The sequence below is a fragment of the Eleutherodactylus coqui genome, chromosome 1 (genome assembly GCF_035609145.1).
Source record: "Eleutherodactylus coqui strain aEleCoq1 chromosome 1, aEleCoq1.hap1, whole genome shotgun sequence".
Classification (NCBI taxonomy): domain Eukaryota; kingdom Metazoa; phylum Chordata; class Amphibia; order Anura; family Eleutherodactylidae; genus Eleutherodactylus; species Eleutherodactylus coqui.
The window spans coordinates 531,254,455-531,268,241 of NC_089837.1; the positions used below are offsets into that span (position 1 = coordinate 531,254,455).

At 31.7% G+C, this 13,787-nt stretch overlaps 1 protein-coding gene across 2 annotated transcripts in view; it reads left to right on the forward strand.

The window, feature by feature from the left end:
* LOC136590896 (short transient receptor potential channel 2-like) overlaps positions 1-13,787 on the forward strand; it is a 138,338-nt gene that overhangs the window by 68,452 nt on the left and 56,099 nt on the right. The window lies entirely within an intron of this gene.

Sequence of the window (13,787 nt, forward strand, 5' to 3'; positions counted from 1 at the left end):
GTATTATAGTAGTTATATTCTTGCACATAGGGGGCAGTATTATAGTAGTTATATTCTTGTACATAGGAGCAGTATTATAGTAGTTATATTCTTGTACATAGGGGCAGTATGATAGTAGTTATATTCTTGTACATAGGGGGCAGTATTGTAGTAGTTATATTCTTGTACATATGGAGCAGTATAATAGTAGTTATATTCTTGTACATAGGGGCAGTATTATAGTAGTTATATTCTTGTACATAGGAGCAGTATTATAGTAGTTATATTCTTGTACATTGGGGGCAGTATTATAGTAGTTATATTCTTGTACATTGGGGGCAGTATTGTAGTAGTTATATTCTTGTACATATGGAGCAGTATAATAGTAGTTATATTCTTGTACATAGGGGCAGTATTATAGTAGTTATATTCTTGTACATAGGAGCAGTATAATAGTAGTTATATTCTTGTACATAGGGGCAGTATTATAGTAGTTATATTCTTGTACATAGGAGCAGTATTATAGTAGTTATATTCTTGTACATTGGGGGCAGTATGATAGTAGTTATATTCTTGTACATAGGGGGCAGTATTGTAGTAGTTATATTCTTGTACATATGGAGCAGTATAATAGTAGTTATAGTCTTGTACATAGGGGCAGTATTATAGTAGTTATATTCTTGTAGATAGGGGCAGTATTATAGTAGTTATATTCTTGTACATAGGAGCAGTATTATAGTAGTTATATTCTTGTACATAGGGGGAAGTATTATAGTAGTTATATTCTAGTACATAGAGGACAGTATTATAGTAGTTATATTCTTGTACATAGGGAGCAGTATTATAGTAGTTATATTCTTGTACATAGGGGGCAGCATTATACTAGTTATATTCTTATACATAGGGGGCAGTATTATAGTAGTTATATTCTTGTACATAGGGGGCAGTATTATAGTAGTTATATTCTTGTACATAGGAGGCAGTATTATAGTAGTTATATTCTTGTACATAGTGGCAGTATTATAGTAGTTATATTCTTGTACATAAGGGCAGCATTATAGTAGTTATATTCTTGTACATAGGAGGCAATATTATAGTAGTTATATTCTTGTACATAGGGGGCAGTATTATAGTAGTTATATTCTTCTACATAGGAGGCAGTATTATAGTAGTTATATTCTTGTACATAGGGGGCAGTATTATAGTAGTTATATTCTTGTCCATAGGGGGCAGTATTATAGTAGTTCTATTCTTGTACATAGGGGGCAGTATTATAGTAGTTATATTCTTGTACATAGGGGGCAGTATTATAGTAGATATATTCTTGTACATAGGAGCAGTAATATAGTAGTTATATTCTTGTACATAGGGGCAGTATTATAGTAGTTATATTCTTGCACATAGGGGGCAGTATTATAGTAGTTATATTCTTCTACATAGGGGGCAGTATTATAGTAGTTATATTCTTCTACATAGGGGGCAGTATTATAGTAGTTATATTCTTGTACATAGGGGCAGTATTATAGTAGTTATATTCTTGTACATAGGGGCAGTATTATAGTAGTTATATTCTTGTACATAGGGGCAGTATTATAGCAGTTATATTCTTGCACATAGGGCAGTATTATAGTAGTTATATTCTTGCACATAGGGGCAGTATTATAGTAGTTATATTCTTGCACATAGGGGCAGTATTATAGTAGTTATATTCTTGTACATAGGGGCAGTATTATAGTAGTTATATTCTTGCACATAGGGGCAGTATTATAGTAGTTATATTCTTGTACATAGGGGCAGTATTATAGTAGTTATATTCTTGTACATAGGGGCAGTATTATAGCAGTTATATTCTTGCACATAGGGGCAGTATTATAGCAGTTATATTCTTGCACATAGGGGCAGTATTATAGTAGTTATATTCTTGCACATAGGGGCAGTATTATAGTAGTTATATTCTTGTACATAGGGGCAGTATTATAGTAGTTATATTCTTGTACATAGGGGCAGTATTATAGTAGTTATATTCTTGTCCATAGGAGCAGTATAATAGTAGTTATATTCTTGTACATAGGGGCAGTATTATAGTAGTTATATTCTTGTACATAGGGGGTAGTATTATAGTAGTTATATTCTTGTACATAGAGGACAGTATTATAGTAGTTATATTCTTGCACATAGGGGGCAGTATTATAGTAGTTATATTCTTGTACATAGGGGCAGTATTATAGTAGTTATATTCTTGTACATAGAGGGTAGTATTATAGTAGTTATATTCTTGTACATAGGGGACAGTATTATAGTAGTTATATTCTTGTACATGGGGGCCAGTATTATAGTAGTTATATTCTTGTACATAGGGGGCAGTATTATAGTAGTTATATTCTTGTACATAGGGGCAGTATTATAGTAGTTATATTCTTGTACATAGGGGCAGTATTATAGTAGTTATATTCTTGTACATAGTGGGCAGTATTATAGTAGTTATATTCTTGCACATAGGGGGCAGTATTATAGTAGTTATATTCTTTTCCATAGGAGCAGTATAATAGTAGTTATATTCTTGTACATAGGGGCAGTATTATAGTAGTTATATTCTTGTACATAGGGGGTAGTATTATAGTAGTTATATTCTTGTACATAGAGGACAGTATTATAGTAGTTATATTCTTGTACATAGGAGCAGTATTATAGTAGTTATATTCTTGTACATAGGGGGCAGTATTATAGTAGTTATATTCTTGTACATAGGGGCAGTATTATAGTAGTTATATTCTTGCACATAGGGGGCAGTATTATAGTAGTTATATTCTTGTACATAGGAGCAGTATTATAGTAGTTATATTCTTGTACATAGGGGCAGTATGATAGTAGTTATATTCTTGTACATAGGGGGCAGTATTGTAGTAGTTATATTCTTGTACATATGGAGCAGTATAATAGTAGTTATATTCTTGTACATAGGGGCAGTATTATAGTAGTTATATTCTTGTACATAGGAGCAGTATTATAGTAGTTATATTCTTGTACATTGGGGGCAGTATTATAGTAGTTATATTCTTGTACATAGGGGGGCAGTATTATAGTAGGTATATTCTTGTACATAGGGGGCAGTATTATAGTAGTTATATTCTTGTACATATGGAGCAGTATAATAGTAGTTATAGTCTTGTACATAGGGGCAGTATTATAGTAGTTATATTCTTGTACATAGGGGCAGTATTATAGTAGTTATATTCTTGTACATAGGAGCAGTATTATAGTAGTTATATTCTTGTACATAGGGGGCAGTATTATAGTAGTTATATTCTTGTACATAGGGGGGCAGTATTATAGTAGGTATATTCTTGTACATAGGGGGCAGTATTATAGTAGTTATATTCTTGTACATAGGGAGCAGTATTATAGTAGTTATATTCTTGTACAAAGGGGGCAGTATTTATAGTAGTTATATTCTTGTACATAGAAGCAGTATTATAGTAGTTATATTCTTGTACATAGGGGGCAGTATTATAGTAGTTATATTCTTGTACATAGAAGCAGTATTATAGTAGTTATATTCTTGTACACAGGGGCCAGTATTATAGTAGTTATATTCTTGTACATAGGAGGCAGTATTATAGTAGTTATATTCTTGTACATAGTGGCAGTATTATAGTAGTTATATTCTTGTACATAAGGGCAGTATTATAGTAGTTATATTCTTGTACATAGTGGCAGTATTATAGTAGTTATATTCTTGTACATAGGAGGCAGTATTATAGTAGTTATATTCTTGTACATTGGGGGCAGTATTATAGTAGTTATATTCTTGTACATAGTGGCAGTATTATAGTAGTTATATTCTTGTACATAAGGGCAGTATTATAGTAGTTATATTCTTGTACATAAGGGCAGTATTATAGTAGTTATATTCTTGTACATAGTGGCAGTATTATAGTAGTTATATTCTTGTACATAAGGGCAGTATTATAGTAGTTATATTCTTGTACATAAGGGCAGTATTATAGTAGTTATATACTTGTACATAGTGGCAGTATTATAGTAGTTATATTCTTGTACATAAGGGCAGTATTATAGTAGTTATATTCTTGTACATAGTGGCAGTATTATAGTAGTTATATTCTTGTACATAGGGGGCAGTATTATAGTAGTTATATTCTTGTACATTGGGGGCAGTATTATAGTAGTTATATTCTTGTACATAGTGGCAGTATTATAGTAGTTATATTCTTGTACATAAGGGCAGTATTATAGTAGATATATTCTTGTACATAGGGGGCAGTATTATAGTAGTTATATTCTTGTACGTAGGAGGCAGTATTATAGTAGTTATATTCTTGTACATAGAGGGCAGTATTATAGTAGTTATATTCTTGTACATAGAAGGCAGTATTATAGTAGTTATATTCTTGTACATAGGGGGCAGTATTATAGTAGTTATATTCTTGTACATAGGGGGCAGTATTATAGTAGTTATATTCTTGTACATAGGGGGCAGTATTATAGTAGTTATATTCTTGTACATAAGGGCAGTATTATAGTAGTTATATTCTTGTACATAGGGGGCAGTATTATAGTAGTTATATTCTTCTACATAGGAGGCAATATTATAGTAGTTATATTCTTGTACATAGGGGGCAGTATTATAGTAGTTATATTTTTGTACATAGGGGGCAGTATTATAGTAGATATATTCTTGTACATAGGGGGCAGTATTATAGTAGTTATATTCTTGTACATAGGGGGCAGTATTATAGTAGATATATTCTTGTACATAGGAGCAGTATTATAGTAGTTATATTCTTGTACATAGGGGCAGTATTATAGTAGTTATATTCTTGTACATAGGGGGCAGTATTATAGTAGTTATATTCTAGTACATAGGGGGCAGTATTATAGTAGTTATATTCTTGTACATAGGGGGCAGTATTATAGTAGTTATATTTTTGTACATAGGGGGCAGTATTATAGTAGTTATATTCTTGTACATAGGGGCAGTATTATAGTAGTTATATTCTTGTACATAATGGGCAGTATTATAGTAGTTATATTCTTGCACATAGGGGGCAGTATTATAGTAGTTACATTCTTGTCCATAGGAGCAGTATAATAGTAGTTATATTCTTGTACATAGGGGGCAGTATTATAGTAGTTATATTCTTGTACATAGGGGCAGTATGATAGTAGTTATATTCTTGTACATAGTGGGCAGTATTATAGTAGTTATATTCTTGTACATAGGGGCAGTATTATAGTAGTTATATTCTTGTACATAGGGGGTAGTATTATAGTAGTTATATTCTTGTACATAGAGGACAGTATTATAGTAGTTATATTCTTCCACATAGGGGGCAGTATTATAGTAGTTATATTCTTGTACATAGGAGCAGTTTTATAGTAGTTATATTCTTGTACATAGGGGGCAGTATTATAGTAGTTATATTCTTGTACATAGGGGCAGTATTATAGTAGTTATATTCTTGCACATAGGGGGCAGTATTATAGTAGTTATATTCTTGTACATAGGAGCAGTATTATAGTAGTTATATTCTTGTACATAGGGGCAGTATTATAGTAGTTATATTCTTGTACATAGGGGGCAGTATTATAGTAGTTATATTCTTGTACATAGGGGGCAGTATTATAGTAGTTATATTCTTGTACATATGGAGCAGTATAATAGTAGTTATATTCTTGTACATAGGAGCAGTATTATAGTAGTTATATTCTTGTACATAGGGGGCAGTATTATAGTAGTTATATTCTTGTAGATAGGGGGGGCAGTATTATAGTAGGTATATTCTTGTACATAGGGGGCAGTATTATAGTAGTTATATTCTTGTACATAGGGAGCAGTATTATAGTAGTTATATTCTTGTACATAGGAGCAGTATTATAGTAGTTATATTCTTGTACATAGGGAGCAGTATTATAGTAGTTATATTCTTGTACATAGGGAGCAGTATTATAGTAGTTATATTCTTGTACATAGGGGGCAGTATTATAGTAGTTATATTCTTGTACATATGGGGCAGTATTATGGTAGTTATATTCTTGTACATAGGAGGCAGTATTATAGTAGTTATATTCTTGTACAAAGGGGGCAGTATTTATAGTAGTTATATTCTTGTACATAGTAGGTAGTATTATAGTAGTTATATTCTTGTACATAGAAGCAGTATTATAGTAGTTATATTCTTGTACATAGGGGGCAGTAGTATAGTAGTTATATTCTTGTACATAGGAGCAGTATTATAGTAGTTATATTCTTGTACATAGGGGGCAGTATTATAGTAGTTATATACTTGTACATATGGAGCAGTATTATAGTAGTTATATTCTTGTACATAGGAGCAGTATTATAGTAGTTATATTCTTGTGCATATGGGGCAGTATTATGGTAGTTATATTCTTGTACATAGGAGGCAGTATTATAGTAGTTATATTCTTGTACAAAGGGGGCAGTATTTATAGTAGTTATATTCTTGTACATAGAAGCAGTATTATAGTAGTTATATTCTTGTACATAGGGGGCAGTATTATAGTAGTTATATTCTTGTACATAGAAGCAGTATTATAGTAGTTATATTCTTGTACATAGGGGGCAGTATTATAGTAGTTATATTCTTGTACATAGAAACAATATTATAGTAGTTATATTCTTGTACATAGGGGGCAGTATTATAGTAGATATATTCTGTTATATAGCGGGCAGTATTATAGTAGTTATATTCTTGTACATAGGGGGCAGTATTATAGTAGTTATATTCTTGTACATAGGGGGCAGTATTATAGTAGTTATATTCTTGTACATAGGAGCAGTATTATAGTAGTTATATTCTTGTACATAGGGGGCAGTATTATAGTGGTTATATTCCTGTACTTGGGAGCAGTATTATAGTAGTTATATTCTTGTACATAGGGGGCAGTATTATAGTAGTTATATTCTTGTACATAGGAGCAGTATTATAGTAGTTATATTCGTGTGCATAGTGGGCAGTATTATAGTAGTTACATTCTTGTACATAGGAGCTATATTATAGTAGTTATATTCTTGTACATAGGAGCAGTATTATAGTAGTTATATTCTTGTGCATAGGGGGCAGTATTATAGTAGTTATATTCTTGTACATAGGGGGCAGTATTATAGTAGTTATATTCTTGTACATCGGGGGCAGTATTATAGTAGTTATATTCTTGAACATAGGGGGCAGTATTATAGTAGTTATATTCTTGTACATAGGGGGAAGTATTATAGTAGTTATATTCTAGTACATAGAGGACAGTATTATAGTAGTTATATTCTTGTACATAGGGAGCAGTATTATAGTAGTCATATTCTTGTACATAGGGGGCAGCATTATACTAGTTATATTCTTATACATAGGGGGCAGTATTATAGTAGTTATATTCTTGTACATAGGGGGCAGTATTATAGTAGTTATATTCTTGTACATAGGAGGCAGTATTATAGTAGTTATATTCTTGTACATAGTGGCAGTATTATAGTAGTTATATTCTTGTACATAAGGGCAGCATTATAGTAGTTATATTCTTGTACATAGGAGGCAATATTATAGTAGTTATATTCTTGTACATAGGGGGCAGTATTATAGTAGTTATATTCTTCTACATAGGAGGCAGTATTATAGTAGTTATATTCTTGTACATAGGGGGCAGTATTATAGTAGTTATATTCTTGTACATAGGGGGCAGTATTATAGTAGTTATATTCTTGTACATAGGGGGCAGTATTATAGTAGTTATATTCTTGTACATAGAGGGCAGTATTATAGTAGTTATATTCTTGTACATAGGAGCAGTATTATAGTAGTTATATTCTTGTACATAGGGGGCAGCATTATAGTAGTTATATTCTTATACATAGGGGGCAGTATTATAGTAGTTATATTCTTGTACATAGGAGCAGTATTATAGTAGTTATATTCTTGTACATAGGGGGCAGCATTATAGTAGTTATATTCTTATACATAGGGGGCAGTATTATAGTAGTTCAATTCTTGTACATAGGGGGCAGTATTATAGTAGTTATATTCTTGTACATAGGAGCAGTATTATAGTAGTTATATTCTTGTAAATAGGGGGCAGCATTATAGTAGTTATATTCTTATACATAGGGGGCAGTATTATAGTAGTTATATTCTTGTACATAGGGGGCAGTATTATAGTAGTTATATTCTTGTACATAGGAGCAGTATTATAGTAGTTATATTCTTGTACATAGGGGGCAGTATTATAGTAGTTATATTCTTGTACACAGGGGGCAGTATTATAGTAGTTATATTCTTGTACATAGGAGGCAGTATTATAGTAGTTATATTCTTGTACATAGTGGCAGTATTATAGTAGTTATATTCTTGTACATAAGGGCAGTTTTATAGTAGTTATATTCTTGTACATAGTGGCAGTATTATAGTAGTTATATTCTTGTACATAGGGGGCAGTATTATAGTAGTTATATTCTTGTACGTAGGAGGCAGTATTATAGTAGTTATATTCTTGTATATAGAGGGCAGTATTATAGTAGTTATATTCTTGTACATAGTAGGCAGTATTATAGTAGTTATATTCTTGAACATAGGGGGCAGTATTATAGTAGTTATATTCTTGTACATAGGGGGCAGTATTATAGTAGTTATATTCTTGTACATAGGGGCAGTATTATAGTAGTTATATTCTTGTACATAATGGGCAGTATTATAGTAGTTATATTCTTGCACATAGGGGGCAGTATTATAGTAGTTATATTCTTGTCCATAGGAGCAGTATAATAGTAGTTATATTCTTGTACATAGGGGGCAGTATTATAGTAGTTATATTCTTGTACATAGGGGCAGTATTATAGTAGTTATATTCTTGTACATAGGGGGTAGTATTATAGTAGTTATATTCTTGTACATAGAGGACAGTATTATAGTAGTTATATTCTTCCACATAGGGGGCAGTATTATAGTAGTTATATTCTTGTACATAGGAGCAGTTTTATAGTAGTTATATTCTTGTACATAGGGGGCAGTATTATAGTAGTTATATTCTTGTACATAGGAGCAGTATTATAGTAGTTATATTCTTGTACATAGGGGGCAGTATTATAGTAGTTATATTCTTGTACATAGGGAGCAGTATTATAGTAGTTATATTCTTGTACATAGGAGCAGTATTATAGTAGTTATATTCTTGTACATAGGGGGCAGCATTATAGTAGTTATATTCTTATACATAGGGGGCAGTATTATAGTAGTTCAATTCTTGTACATAGGGGGCAGTATTATAGTAGTTATATTCTTGTACATAGGAGCAGTATTATAGTAGTTATATTCTTGTAAATAGGGGGCAGCATTATAGTAGTTATATTCTTATACATAGGGGGCAGTATTATAGTAGTTATATTCTTGTACATAGGGGGCAGTATTATAGTAGTTATATTCTTATACATAGGGGGCAGTATTATAGTAGTTATATTCTTGTACACAGAGGGCAGTATTATAGTAGTTATATTCTTGTACATAGGAGGCAGTATTATAGTAGTTATATTCTTGTACATAGTGGCAGTATTATAGTAGTTATATTCTTGTACATAAGGGCAGTTTTATAGTAGTTATATTCTTGTACATAGTGGCAGTATTATAGTAGTTATATTCTTGTACATAGGGGGCAGTATTATAGTAGTTATATTCTTGTACGTAGGAGGCAGTATTATAGTAGTTATATTCTTGTATATAGAGGGCAGTATTATAGTAGTTATATTCTTGTACATAGTAGGCAGTATTATAGTAGTTATATTCTTGAACATAGGGGGCAGTATTATAGTAGTTATATTCTTGTACATAGGGGGCAGTATTATAGTAGTTATATTCTTATACATAGGGGGCAGTATTATAGTAGTTATATTCTTGTACATAGGGGGCAGTATTATAGTAGTTATATTCTTGTACATAGGGGGCAGTATTATAGTAGTTATATTCTTGTACATAAGGGCAGTATTATAGTAGTTATATTCTTGTACATAGGGGGCAGTATTATAGTAGTTATATTCTTCTACATAGGAGGCAATATTATAGTAGTTATATTCTTGTACATAGGGTGCAGTATTATAGTAGTTATATTCTTGTACAAAGGGGGCAGTATTATAGTAGTTATATTCTTGTACATAGGGGCAGTATTATAGTAGTTATATTCTTGTACATAAGGGCAGTATTATAGTAGTTATATTCTTGTACATAGTGGCAGTATTATAGTAGTTATATTCTTGTACATAGGGGCAGTATTATAGTAGTTATATTCTTGTACATAGTGGGCAGTATTATAGTAGTTATATTCTTGCACATAGGGGGCAGTATTACAGTAGTTATATTCTTGTCCATAGGAGCAGTATAATAGTAGTTATATTCTTGTACATAGGGGCAGTATTATAGTAGTTATATTCTTGTACATAGGGGGTAGTATTATAGTAGTTATATTCTTGTACATAGAGGACAGTATTATAGTAGTTATATTCTTGCACATAGGGGGCAGTATTATAGTAGTCATATTCTTGTACATAGGAGCAGTATTATAGTAGTTATATTCTTGTACATAGGGGGCAGTATTATAGTAGTTATATTCTTGTACATAGGGGCAGTATTATAGTAGTTATATTCTTGCACATAGGGGGCAGTATTGTAGGAGTTATATTCTTGTACATAGGAGCAGTATTATAGTAGTTATATTCTTGTACATAGGGGCAGTATTATAGTAGTTATATTCTTGTACATAGGGGCCAGTATTATAGTAGTTATATTCTTGTACATAGGGGGCAGTATTATAGTAGTTATATTCTTGTACATATGGAGCAGTATAATAGTAGTTATATTCTTGTACATAGGAGCAGTATTATAGTAGTTATATTCTTGTACATAGGGGGCAGTATTATAGTAGTTATATTCTTGTACATAGGGGGGCAGTATTATAGTAGGTATATTCTTGTACATAGGGGGCAGTATTATAGTAGTTATATTCTTGTACATAGGGAGCAGTATTATAGTAGTTATATTCTTGTACAAAGGGGGCAGTATTTATAGTAGTTATATTCTTGTACATAGAAGCAGTATTATAGTAGTTATATTCTTGTACATAGGGGGGCAGTATTATAGAAGTTATATTCTTGTACATAGAAGCAGTATTATAGTAGTTATATTCTTGTACATAGGGGGCAGTATTATAGTAGTTATATTCTTGTACATAGGAGGCAGTATTATAGTAGTTATATTCTTATACATAGGGAGCAGTATTATAGTAGTTATATTCTTGTACATAGGGAGCAGTATTATAGTAGATATATTCTTGTACATAGGGGGCAGTATTATAGTAGTTATATTCTTGTACATAGGGGGCAGTATTATAGTAGTTATATTCTTGTACATAGGAGCAGTATTATAGTAGTTATATTCTTGTACATAGGGGGCAGTATTATAGTGGTTATATTCCTGTACTTGGGAGCAGTATTATAGTAGTTATATTCTTGTACATAGTAGGCAGTATTATAGTAGTTATATTCTTGTACATAGGGGGCAGTATTATAGTAGTTATATTCTTGTACATAGGGGGCAGTATTATAGTAGTTATATTCTTGTACATAGGAGCAGTATTATAGTAGGTATATTCTTGTACATAGGAGCAGTATTATAGTAGTTATATTCTTGTACATAGGGCGCAGTATTATAGTAGTTATATTCTTGTACATAGGAGCAGTATTATAGTAGTTATATTCTTGTGAATAGTGGGCAGTATTATAGTAGTTACATTCTTGTACATAGGAGCAATATTATAGTAGTTATATTCTTGTACATAGGAGCAGTATTATAGTAGTTATATTCTTGTGCATAGTGGGCAGTGTTATAGTAGTTATATTCTTGTACATAGGCGGCAGTATTATAGTAGTTATATTCTTGTACATCGGGGGCAGTATTATAGTAGTTATATTCTTGTACATAGGGGGCAGTATTATAGTAGTTATATTCTTGTACATAGGAGCAGTATTATAGTAGTTATATTCTTGTGCATAGTGGGCAGTGTTATAGTAGTTATATTCTTGTACATAGGCGGCAGTATTATAGTAGTTATATTCTTGTACATCGGGGGCAGTATTATAGTAGTTATATTCTTGTACATAGGGGGCAGCATTATAGTAGTTATATTCTAGTACATAGAGGACAGTATTATAGTAGTTATATTCTTGTACATAGGGAGCAGTATTATAGTAGTTATATTCTTGTACATAGGGGGCAGCATTATACTAGTTATATTCTTATACATAGGGGGCAGTATTATAGTAGTTATATTCTTGTACATAGGGGGCAGTATTATAGTAGTTATATTCTTGTACATAGGAGGCAGTATTATAGTAGTTATATTCTTGTACATAGTGGCAGTATTATAGTAGTTATATTCTTGTACATAAGGGCAGCATTATAGTAGTTATATTCTTGTACATAGGAGGCAATATTATAGTAGTTATATTCTTGTACATAGGGGGCAGTATTATAGTAGTTATATTCTTCTACATAGGAGGCAGTATTATAGTAGTTATATTCTTGTACATAGGGGGCAGTATTATAGTAGTTATATTCTTGTCCATAGGGGGCAGTATTATAGTAGTTATATTCTTGTACATAGGGGGCAGTATTATAGTAGTTATATTCTTGTACATAGGGGGCAGTATTATAGTAGATATATTCTTGTACATAGGAGCAGTAATATAGTAGTTATATTCTTGTACATAGGGGCAGTATTATAGTAGTTATATTCTTGCACATAGGGGGCAGTATTATAGTAGTTATATTCTTGTACATAGGGGGCAGTATTATAGTAGTTATATTCTTCTACATAGGGGGCAGTATTATAGTAGTTATATTCTTGTACATAGGGGCAGTATTATAGTAGTTATATTCTTGTACATAGGGGCAGTATTATAGTAGTTATATTCTTGTACATAGGGGGTAGTATTATAGTAGTTATATTCTTGTACATTGAGGACAGTATTATAGTAGTTATATTCTTGCACATAGGGGGCAGTATTATAGTAGTTATATTCTTGTACATAGGGGCAGTATTATAGTAGTTATATTCTTGTACATAGAGGGTAGTATTATAGTAGTTATATTCTTGTACATAGGGGACAGTATTATAGTAGTTATATTCTTGTACATGGGGGCCAGTATTATAGTAGTTATATTCTTGTACATGGGGGCCAGTATTATAGTAGTTATATTCTTGTACATAGGGGCAGTATGATAGTAGTTATATTCTTGTACATAGGGGGCAGTATTGTAGTAGTTATATTCTTGTACATATGGAGCAGTATAATAGTAGTTATATTCTTGTACATAGGGGCAGTATTATAGTAGTTATATTCTTGTACATAGGAGCAGTATTATAGTAGTTATATTCTTGTACATTGGGGGCAGTATTATAGTAGTTATATTCTTGTACATAGGGGGGCGGTATTATAGTAGGTATATTCTTGTACATAGGGGGCAGTATTATAGAAGTTATATTCTTGTACATATGGAGCAGTATAATAGTAGTTATATTCTTGTACATAGGGGCAGTATTATAGTAGTTATATTCTTGTACATAGGGGCAGTATTATAGTAGTTATATTCTTGTACATAGGAGCAGTATTATAGTAGTTATATTCTTGTACATAGGGGGCAGTATTATAGTAGTTATATTCTTGTACATAGGGGGGCAGTATTATAGTAGGTATATTCTTGTACATAGGGGGCAGTATTATAGTAGTTATATTC